This window comes from Neolamprologus multifasciatus, chromosome 22, assembly GCF_963576455.1.
Source record: "Neolamprologus multifasciatus chromosome 22, fNeoMul1.2, whole genome shotgun sequence".
Taxonomy (NCBI): Eukaryota; Metazoa; Chordata; class Actinopteri; order Cichliformes; family Cichlidae; genus Neolamprologus; species Neolamprologus multifasciatus.
In genome coordinates this window covers 1,985,504-1,997,249 of record NC_140459.1, presented here as the reverse complement: position 1 = coordinate 1,997,249, position 11,746 = coordinate 1,985,504, and the positions used below count along the sequence as shown (strand labels likewise).

At 45.2% G+C, this 11,746-nt stretch overlaps 1 protein-coding gene across 1 annotated transcript in view; it reads left to right on the top strand.

Moving 5' to 3' along the window:
• The window catches only part of LOC146492542 (zinc fingers and homeoboxes protein 2-like), a 144,432-nt gene extending 132,706 nt beyond the window's left edge, over window positions 1-11,726 (top strand). The window contains exon 5 of the mRNA XM_085149190.1: window positions 11,466-11,726. The gene's annotated coding sequence lies outside the window, so the exon portion shown is untranslated. The remainder of the gene's footprint in view (window positions 1-11,465) is intronic.
• Window positions 11,727-11,746: the final 20 nt, after the last annotated feature.

The following is an 11,746-nucleotide window of genomic DNA, read 5'->3' as shown; positions in this document are numbered from 1 at the left end:
ACCTTGAGACGCTCAACGATACGAGAGTTTGGCCGGCTCCGCGCACATCGCGGTCGCGTGACCGAGAGCGCCGTTCCAATCACCCAGCCAATCACCCGAAACCCAAACCGCACTCAAGGTTCTCTGCCAATGAAAAGACGGCTTTGTTCTCATCAGCGCATCAAATTGCCTCATAAGATCCATCAGTCATTAAGTCTCCACTTCCATTTAACGCTAATGCTTAACGGGCCTTTTGGCCTTGGGCTGCGCTTCTCAACGCGGACCTTTTCAAAATAAAATGCGCTCAGTGCTGCTTTTCTGCCCCTGCAGGTTTTTAAACAGCCTTTGAGTCTGAGGCACAACGCTCGAATCAGATCCGCCATTTTCACTTAATTTTACTGTATTAATCAGTTTGATGAGGTCATGCGATTGGTCCGATTTGTACCGTTAAACTTTTTGATCCATGAGTCTTTTACTAGAGACATGCTGGACAAACTTTAAATGGATTTGACAGGATAAAAGTTCACATACATCTGCAGACTAAGTTTAAAAGTTAATCCGGAGCTGTGCGTGGGCATGGCTCTTCTTTGGGCTGATGTCCTGAACAATCAAAGGCATTCATATTGATGTAAGTAGAGGTTCATCAACTTGTCAGCACTTTGTTTGAGTCGAGCAGCTGATGTTCTGAATGTTCAGCTTATTGGAAACGACATTAAAGCACAGACGTGTACTCTAACCTTTATAAATAACGCACTTTGACCTTTGTCCTGAAGTAACAAAGCAAAAATAAACGCTCATTTGAGAGGCGCTGCGAGCTCAGCGGGTTGACTCCGGCGCCGCTCTGGCCCACTTTGAGCCGGGGATTTTTGGTTTTATCACCAACTAACTAAGCCTTTCTGTAGGTTACACAAACCAAACCAAACCAGAGCGCAGTGAACTGGGTTTGGATCGAGGACACTGGTTAATAGGCTTGAGGTGAGGAAACCTGTGAGCTAACAGTGTTTGATCAGCTTTACACGTCTTTATGGTCTGAAAACACAAAATTAGTGACTTTGAATTCTGAGCTTTAAAGTTCAGGATTTAACAAAGTGACCTGTTCGTGTTCGCTTCCAGCACTGGACGCTCGATAGGTGAGTCACAGTCTTTGTATTTTAGAGGTAGAACGTCTGCAGTATACATTTTTACCCGTAACGTTGCACCGCACGCTCGCATTTACACGAAGTGGATTTCAAATGAAGCAAATAAGGATGTGCGGTCTCTCCAAACGCCACAGTACCAGAATGCATTGCATGCTGACAGATCCTGTGCAAACAGGCCATTACAGTTGAGCTTCACCGCCATCCCTCCGCCCGCCCGTCCGTCGGCGTTGTCAGTATGGCGGAACCTGATAAAACTGTGATTGTGTTTGATTTTGTTAGTGTCACCCAGACGTACTCGCAGCCCTGTTAGGACAGATTATCCTTCAGGCGGGAGTGCTGTTTTCCGTCTGTAATTTCATCATGTCAGTAATTCCTGCAGACTGCAGGTAGCGGCGAAACATCTTTTATTGCCTCTCCTGTAAAGGGGCCAGCTAAAATAACCTGAGGTAAAACTAGTCATGACGTCCTTTTAGTATGTTTCGCAGAACTCTTATATAACACGAGTGAGATTTGGATCTCTATAAGCTTAAGAGAAAGCTGCTGGAAATAGCCTGGCAGCTCTCAGAAGAGCTGGGTCATACTACCAGCTGTGTTAATGATGCATTAGCACCACGAGGTGCCCACACAAAGCCATCCTTTGATCAATCATTTAGCGTCCACACACACTTATGTTAAAACACACACACACAGAGCTGGCGGTTTTTGTGCTGCATGATGACTGTGTGCCTGAGGGAGGAGGGTCACGGGGACTCTGAAACCAGGACGCTTTTAGTTTCTGAGCGCCGCCGCCGCCTTTAAAGCTCCAAACTTTCAGTCCCCGGTGGTTCTTCCAGCCGCCTCATTTGCATGTTCCTCGCCTGCCTGTTAGTCGCCGTACCTGGGAACACAGCGAGAGCGCCGGCTGCAGCGTCTTCCCAAAGGGACCATTAGCATGTCAGGTGTTTCAGATCTGCTGGCATGTCCTGATCAGTCGGCATCAGTGCTAACAGTGGCCTAATTAAGCTGATTGCTCTGACCACTGTGCAACCAGCTCTTACGCTACATATCAGAGCTTTTCCTCATTCTAACAATCGCACTTAACCAACAACTGGAAGTGTTGTGCTTGTCCTGCCGCCGTCCCGCTGACCTGGACATGGTCGCATTAATCAACAACCAGAGGGAGAAACCTACGCGCAGGAGCAAACCGGTATCAGACAACTTCACATGAGGTGTTTCCTCTGATTCGTTTTCTCCTGATGGTATCAAAGCTTGAACTTGAGATGATTATTCATGCTTTTATTTCTTCTCGTTTAGACTATTGTAACGGCTTTTTACTTGTTTTAACAAATCAGCCTTAAATCGTCTTCAGACTGTGCAGAATGCTGCAGCACGTCTCTTAACAGCCACCAAAAGATCGCATATCACTCCAGTCTTGGCCTCCCTTCACTGGTTGCCTGTAAATTTTAGGTTTCATTTTAAAATCTTAGTTCTAACCTTTAGGGCCCTACATGGTCAGGCTCCTCAATATTTATCTGACCTGCTGAAACCACATACATCTTCTCGGGCTTTAAGGTCATTAGATCAGAGACTGCTGGTGGTACCGCGCACTCGTTTTAAAACTCGTGGTGATCGGGCCTTTCAGACGGCGGCACCACGGTTGTGTCTGTCTCTTCGCTGCACGGACTCCATTGATTCTTTTAAGAAACAGCTGAAGACATTTTTATTTAGAAAAGCATTTGATTAATTTCTTCTTATGCTGTTTTTATAGTTTTATTGTTTTACATTGTTTTATTTACTGTTATATTGTTTTTATATTCCCATTTCCTGTGTTGTAAAGCACTTTTTATCTGTGAAAAGCGCTATATAAATAAATTTTACTTACTTACTTACTTACTGATGATGGTTTTATTCCATCAACAGCTTTCCAAACAAAATAAAACCAGTAAAGAGAAACTAACAGTAACTTTACATCATAAAACCCTGAAAACTCCCACAGGGTCCAAAAGACTCTCATAGATTCTTATTACAAATAAAACACCTGATTCAGCCTATAACAGTTCATGTTAGTGTGAGGGTCACATCTGTGAGGGCCTCAGTAATGCTGAACGATAGACGCAGTTTGCAGGAAACATGAACGTTGTGTATTCTGCACGTGCTCCAGCTAACCCGAGCTGCCGCACGCTGTGGGTCACAGAACAGGAAGTATGACCGCACAGACTGTGTTATTTACATTTCCCACTTTGCTTCGTTTTGAAGCACACGAGTCACACTTTGTTTGATGTTTTGGAGACCATCCATCCACCCCGGCCTCCTCGTTCATCAATCACACTGCCATCATGATTACTGTAGCAGATTATAGTTTTTAATATACTGCAGCAGGTTTCACCTCCTGAACTTTTGGGTGTTTTTATGCTGTCGTCTCATTAGAAATGAGCCTTTTTGTTTCTGGAGGTCGTTTTGAAAAGTTTTATATATTTTTGTCTAAAAACTCAGAGATTTTATCAACTAAACTGAAAACATTGGATGATCTGATATCGTCGTGTTGGTGTTGTTCCCAGATCATCATGAAAATGTTGTTCCAGGTTCAACATTGCAAGTGACCAATCACATTGTTGTGACGTCATTCTTTTGCGCACCAACCCATTCGTGCATTTATGAAATTCCAATGTTGCAAGAACAATATCAATTCTGCTTAGCGTTTATTAAAGGGTCAGGGTCCGTTGATCGGCGGACAAAGGCGGTTTTTCGCAGCTTAAGTACAGTTTTTGGTTTTACGCCGGTTTTTCCCGAAGTTGCAAAAGTATGACATCACAACATCCTGATTGGTCACTTGCAATGTTGATCCTGGAACAACCTAGTAGACGATCTGGGAACAACACCAACACGAGGATATCAGATCGTGCGAAAACATTAGAGGTTGATCTTTGGTTTGTGAAGTGGAGCTGTACTTGGAGACGTCTCCGCGCCTCATCCTCATGTCGGCTCACGTGTTTAAAACGGCTTCTTTGCTGCTTTGGGGGAAGAAAAAGTCATCTGAGCGAGTCCCCGAAGTCTGTTTTGGTCTCATTATGAATTACAGGCTGCCAGGCCAGCCCTACAGTAGTTTAGATCCCCGCTGATGACAAGACGCCTGCCGGTTCAGTTTGTTTGCAGCTGAGCTTCCTCTGTGCCAAAATGTACATCGCCTCCCTCCCCACGAGCCCTCGCCCCCTCCAGTTTGCCCTTGTTCCAGTAAAACGTCTTTAACCCCTCCTATTAGCACACTGGGCTCCTTCCAATCTGCCTTTCGTCCTCCTAATTTGTCATTTCATTTCCCAAGATATCTCCTCATTATCTTCTCTTTCCTCGCCGACTTGTTTTATGGCTTCCTCGACACCCTTTTCTCTCCAGCACGCCCTTCGCCGCCTCGACCTGCGAGCTGCGACGCAGTCAGTTAGATGGATGGATACAGTTTGCAGTTAGACTGACGGTTTGCCCTTGACGGAGGTGAAAATCAGATCTTTTTTCCCCCGAACCCTGCTTCACCCCACCGATCGAGTTACTTGGGTGTCACTTTCAGAGGAGAGTTGTGTGTCGTGGTGTTTAAACGCTGGGAATCCTGGGAGACTTTGTTGCCTCCGTCTAAAATTGATACTCTAATCTGCACCAATTAAAGGAGGGAACAAAGGTTTGCTTGTTTTTGATTGAGGAAAAACTCACCTGCCTCTCAAAAGGACAATTTGCCGCTTCCTGCAATTTGCAAATCACTGTTGTCACTGCTGCAGTTTTATTATTTCCTCAATAATTACGAAGCACTGCCGTGCTCCAAACAATCCCCTGCACACAAATACTGTACGAGTAATTACAAGCATGCACGGAGGCGAGCTCAGCCCAATAAAATGGGACGCAGCCAAGCGGCATATGACTCCCCTCGTCAGAAGTTGGCCCGGAGTCCTCGAGGCCGACCCAGTGATGCAGCAAAACATGACACTGCTGAGCTCTTTTTTTTTACTTTTCTTTTTTCTTTTTTGCGAGCTGGCAGCCGCAGCGCTCTTCCTCGTCGACGGGAAGCGAGGCTGCCATCGCTGCTCGGATGAAAAGCTCGGGCCTGCAGCTCCGTCTGCCTCTACGCTTCTTACTTTCCCTCGTCCAATCTGTTTTCTCCAGCTCTGTTTTCCCTCTCTGTCGCCCCTTTTCTCTCCTTCCATCCGTCTCATTTCTCTCTCCTCCCACACTCTCGTGTCCTTTCTCTCAACCTCTTTACTGCTGAGCACTCACGCTTTCTTCCCTTCTTTTGTGTTTTTGGCTCCTACACACTCGTCTTCCTATACATGCACTCCCTGCTCTGTTCTCTCCAACTCCTCCCACACTCTTCTTTTTGTTTTATCTCCTTTACCGGCTCCCTCCCTCTTTTCCCACTTCACCTCTGGCAGCAGCTGGGTCTCTGGCCAAGTATTTTAAGCAAACGCACAAGGAGAGAGGATCTGAAAGGAGATTGAAGTATTTGCTAGAATTTGGCCCGTATTAGGGCTGCGTATTGATTGCTTTATTGGGTTATTAGTGCACCGTTTCCTGGAGTGCCTTTTAAGAGCAGCTTAACTCCCGTTTTAGCGTAAACGCACCTGGGCATCTCTAAAAGCTGTGATCAGCTGCTTCCTCTCACAGGTTAGGGTGGACGATGCTGCAGCGGGTTATCCTCCGTGTCTGGAAATGTGGGTGTGGCTCAGATTGGAGCGTTGCAGCTTGTGTGGGTGTAAAGAGCAACAGAGCGTTTCTGCAGCCTCTCTGTGAAGGTTACTGGATGTATTTCTGCGTTAAACTATAAAATCTTAATTTAATGGACACAACGTGTTTAACCCTTTAAAGCCGGTCAGAGCAGCACGCTCCGTTTTGCATAACTATTTTTAAATCCCGGTAGCTCTGCAACCACGTAAGCTAGCGCAATAATTTTTTTGCATATGAAACCGGAGGAGTTGTACTTACATCTTATGCCATCAGCTTGTCCTCGGTCACAGTTTCCTTCCACATATAACTTTGCAAAAACTGCATAAAAAGCACTTGCAGCAACAAAAACATAATATTCCAGAAACACGCTTTGATGATCCGATCAGCTGTTTGCAACACTTCCTACGTCCATCAGCGCGAACTATCGCATGTCTGCCATGACCTGCCCGAAACCGGAAGTGACGTCATTTTGCAGAAATGTAGTTTTTTTTTACCATCAGGGCCTCATGAGCCTATACTGGTGTTTTTAAAAGTTATGTTTGACTTTATGACTTTCTGTGTGGTTTCTGGGATGCTTAGGACTCATATTGCACTGCTGGAAATAGTTTATTTTGATGCATATGCTGCTTTTTTGCAAATTTGCATTATAATATTTATTTTCGTTTTTCCTGCAGTGTATAAAAGTTGGTGTATTTCAAAAATAAAACTATGAAGACACTCAAAATAAATTTCCTGTGGTGGGAAACTATTTTGTGCAACTTTTTTGTATTTACAGTTTTGAGGGATAAGCCTCTTAAATTTCTCTAACTAGAAATATATGTTAAAAAAACAAAAACGATTTTCAATTTTTTTGTAGTTTATTGCACTTTTTTGCAATTTATGTAATTACTATGCACTTAATGCAGACATATTATTAACATTTAGGCTGTAATGGTTGTATTGATGTATAGCAACTTGAAATGCTCCCAAAAATGGCTCCACAGCATGTAAACATATAATATAAGCTCTGGCGGAGTTGGTGCTATGGTCGGTCTTAAAGGGTTAATCAAGCCTCATTATCAAATAACATGTAACTGCAACTCGCCTTTAAAGCAGGGGCGAGCTGGCTGGGTCAGTAAAACGATGCACGATGCAAATATTCCAAATTTTTCCCGTTGAGCGTGAATAAATGTGTCTCCTGAAGCGGAGCCAAGATTTTATAAAAGCTGGAAACAGGTGAAAAACAACCGCTGCCACGCTCGGTTTAAAATTAGCCAGACAACAGGTTGTTGGATTATTTTTCTCATTTAATGAGCATTTCATTAACAAACAGATGACGAACGGCACGAGATGTCTTTAGAAAACGTTTCTCAGCCTCATTAAACTCACGTTGCAGTTTGGGATCCTGTGAAACGCTCAGATACGTCCACGATGCCTGAACCAGACACTTCAGCGTGTTTGACCCCTGAGTCTCTTCCATGCCCCACGCCAAACTTTTGTATGGTTATGTTTTTACATCCTTCACTGCATCTTCCCGTCAGCTGCAGGGTCGGTGGTTCAGTCGTCATTGGTGCCGCACGGCGTGAAGGTCCTGGGTTTGAGTCCCGGCTGAGGCTCCTCGTGCCTGTGTGGGTTTCTTTTCACAGAGTAAACACTGTGGATGTGTGGGCGGAGATGGCTGGTAGAGAAGCGTCGCGGCGAAGCAGGAAGTAAACGGTGATGTGGCGTTCGGCTCGTTTCCAGCTCTGTGTTTTCAGTCTCAGACTGAGCCACGTCTCTTACGCTGGGACCTGGTACACGCTTTGGTCCATTAAGCTAATATTCTTCTGATTGGTCGCCCCTCTTAAACGGTGGGTGGGGCTTCTGTGGCTAAGATGACCATATTAGAAGTCCTCACACAGACTTCACCGACACAGATTTAAATCGGGAGAAGCAGAACGGCCTGCCCTTTACTCCTATCAGAGTCATTTTTAAATAGTTTCCAAGTGAAACTTTTTAAACTTGTGAACTCTCGGTTCTCGGGCGCTGCAGGCTACAGGTCCTCACAGGCCGCTCTGGTTACCCAGTAACCGAGACCTGACCCAGGGACCTGAGTTGGGCTGGCTCCAAAACCATATTCAGTCTAATCAGGTTGCGCGGGGTCGGGTCATGCTGTGCTGCAGCAGGTATCAGAGGCAGCCGGAGAGAGGAGGTGGACTCTGGATTGCATCTATTCGCCCCGCGGTGCGCTCGGTTCTTTCAAGCGAGGTTTGGGACTGAAATTTTGAACTCCTCGAGGCGAGCGCATCGGACACGTTTGGGTTCGCCGTCGAGTCGTTTTTTATGAATTGATTGTCGGTGTTTTTATGCTCGTTGTTTGAGGAAACGCCATTAGCCGAAGCGTGCAATAAGCAGCAATGTAAATGCATGAGATTTATAATAACATAGGATTAGTTCAGTCTCATTGCACAGTGCAACAATTCAAACGGGCTCTGGATACTCTGCAGCTATAAAATGTGTCTCCCGTGCAGGCGATGAGAAGCTGATCAAGGCTGCGAGAGCATGAAATATGTCCAGCATTAAGTGACACATGGGACAAATAACAGCTTGCCCAATACTAATTAAGTGTTGAAGTACCCATTTTTTTCCCTGGCAAATGTGTTTTTCCCCCAACTGATTGGGGCACCTTTTCAAAGCTTCAACTTTCCTGATAGAAAGTGCACCAAAACCTCATTTTATTATCCGTTAAAATTTTACTGTCAAATGGAAATGTTTTGGTCGTCCTCTCATCTCTCTCGTTCTCTTCATCTGCTTTCGATTGTGCCTCTTACTCTCTGTTCCTCTGCTTATCTTTCCCCGTCTCCCTTTTTCTTCCTCCTGAAACACTCTGTTGTCCCTTTCCTCTCCTCTTCCTCTTCCTTTATGTTTATCTGCGTTCTTTTCTCGCTCTTCTTCTCCTCCATTCTTTCGCCGTCGTCTCTCTCTTTCTGTCTGCCAGGCCATGGCCTAGTTAAAACGTCTTCTGCTTTGTGCCTGTTCTCTTTCATTAGCTTGGAAGTTTTCAGACTCTCCCTTCTTTCTTTTTCCCCTTATCTCTGCGCGCCTTCGCCACTCTCTCTCCTCTCTCTCCTCCCATTTACCTGCTTTTTTCCTTTTGTCCTCCTTTTATTATTGCACTCTTCTGTATTTATTCACACCTATCTTCCTCTCTCTCCCGTCTGTTTTTACCTCACTCTCTCCGATCCATTGTGTGGATGATAGCTGTCAGGAGATCTCATCACTGAGTCTCTCTTATTACATGATTACAGGGTAATTATCCTGTGAAGTTGTCTTTGCCCGAATCTATGAAAGGCGCTTAATGTCTTTTTAATGGGGTTTGGAGTTTGGAGACTTTTTTTTGTCTTTTGTAGTTGCCGTGGACGTCTTCAATTTATCGCATTTACATGTGATTGGCCTGGAACGGCGTGTCCTGATTAAGTGGCACTCTGATTCATCATAATTTCGAGCGTGGCGTCTCGAGTTGTCAACCGGACTTCCTTTATTTTTAACTTCTGGTGTTGTCAGCAAACGCTGTCGCCTGCCAGGGCCTGATTAGACCGGACCCGACGGAGCCGGTGCGATGCTAAGATGAGCGCCAACAGACCTGACAGTCCTGGCTCGGACATTACAGGAAAGGAGACGCAAAATATCACGTCGCTAATTAAGCTTGGAACCTCCCATCTTTGGATGGGGAGTTACAAAATGATCAGATCTGCTCCAGAGAGTTTTGCCATGACTTGTGGGCAGTAAAAATGGCTGACTTTGTTTCCCCAACATGGTTATAGGTACTCTGTAGCCTTCCTACGGGAATGCTTGAAATATTAGCCTAGCAGAGCCTGCGAGAAGCATCTAGAGGTCAGTAGAGTAATAATTACTCTCTCTAGTAACCATAGGAGCAAGTAGTAAGTCCCTGTTTAAATTACAGATGAATGGGGACAATCAACATCTAGGCCTGATAGTGCCATAAACCTGCGTTCTTTCTTTTGGCCCACAGGGGGCGACTCCTCTAGTCTGTGGCCCTCGGCTCACTTGATCTGCGGCCTCGGTAACACTTTCCTGATGAGTTTGTGGTCTCCGGCGCTAGTTTCACGTCTCTCTGAACAAACGTTAACCTCGTAAAGTTTTTGTCCCATTCCAGTAACAACTTAAAGCAGGTGGACCTACCGTCTGACTGTCAGGTGTGTGGCCACGGCAAACATTAAGACCGGACTGCATGTTAGAGAAAACACTAGCATGGACCGTTCCAGGTTCTCCATGTGCAAAAAAGCAAATAAAAAGTTTTCCCGTCCTTCCCATGGCTGGACTTAATTTTCTTTGTGTAAGCTTTCATCAGTCTGCTTGTTTTGGGACTTTGTGGTGATAGTTTTTAAGTTTAGCCTTGGCAGATTCACAGTGACAGCTTTCCCAGCTCTCCTGCTGACTATAAATGAAGACTTGACTTTAGAAAAGGGTCTGGCCTTTAGTGCTGAACTTAGTCTGTTTACGGTCGACAAATCCAGAAACCTGTTGTGTGTTTAAACGACCCGTCATCGACATAAACAGCTGATTTGACGCTGGTAGGCAGCGTGTCTGGTTTGGTAATCTTGTTCGATACGTTCTGTTTGCGGTGCTGACTTTGTGGGTTTAGCTCGGTCTGGCTACAAGTTATATAGTTAATATAAGATGATGCAACCAAATAAAACTTTGGTTCAGAGGTTTCACTGTTTCACTGTGGTTCATTTTTCACTGTGCACTCGGCCAGTTTCAAACTTTAGTCGAGGTGTCCGTATTTTAGCCACTGGGGATCTGGACAGCAGGCGGTAACGCTGATGTTTGAGCCGTTTCCAGTTCATGGCAGGTCTGTTCGGACCAACCAGAGCAGCGAGGGTGAAAGTTTGGATAGTTTTTCAGACCTTGGCACAGTAGCTGCACTTCCTGAGAAGAAACAGTGGATTGAACAGATGATCTTGGAACATGCAGTCCTTTAGAAATGACTCCAAGATATCCCTGACTTATCTAAGCTCCCCAGATTTTCACATGTCGCCGTGCATCGGTCAGTCGAACGATTTCCCTTTATGTGTTGGCACAGAGAATCCACCGAGGCTGGTTAGGACATCTAAGTGGGTGTATAAATGTTCTTGACCTCGTATATATTATTTTCACCCTGTGTTTATTTCATGAAATCTAAAATAAATTAAAACTTGTTCACTAAATTATTGAGTTTGTTTCTTTTTCTCATAATCTTAGAGGTTGTGAAATAATTCAGCTCCAGAAAAAGTTCTCAGAAATTGTGAAATATGAAAGCCCAGCATTACTAAAACATTCATGTCCAAGATGATAAACCTTTGATTAAAACTGTATCCCTATAAGTGATTCTCTCCACTTTTTTCCTGTTCCTGTGCTGATTCCACCTTGCTCAAACAAAGGATGTTTCATCAAAAGGCTTGTTTACCAAAGTGCAGATTATCTAGTTTTCCCCTCTTTCTTTCATTGCCCATCATGCACTTTCCCTGTTGTTTATCCTGTTTGGAGTGAACATCAGACACAAACATTTTTGTAGTGACGTCTTTCTCTCTCCGACATGTTTTTCTCAGATTTTTAGCCCTTTCTAAGTGGCTTCCTCACAGCTCACTGAACACAAACAGTATTAATGTGTCGTTTTCTCTCTTTGTCTTCGTCCCCGCGCAGCTTGAACGCCGCTGCTGTCTGTGATGCCCTCCCATGACGCCGAGGTCGGTAGCTGACACTGCCAGTGAGCGGGAGACGCCACTGCACAACCGGTCCTGGGCCAGCGCCGTCAGCCGGTTCTCGCCCTCCCTCTCACACACTGGAGACTCCACATCCAACCGCCTACCACTTTCCACAACCACCTGCTCCGTTCCGCCCCAGTAAGGACCCCCCAACGCAGACACGCTGACGTCCTCGACCAGCACCAGCAGCAGCAGCAGCAGCCAAAAACAATATCGTCA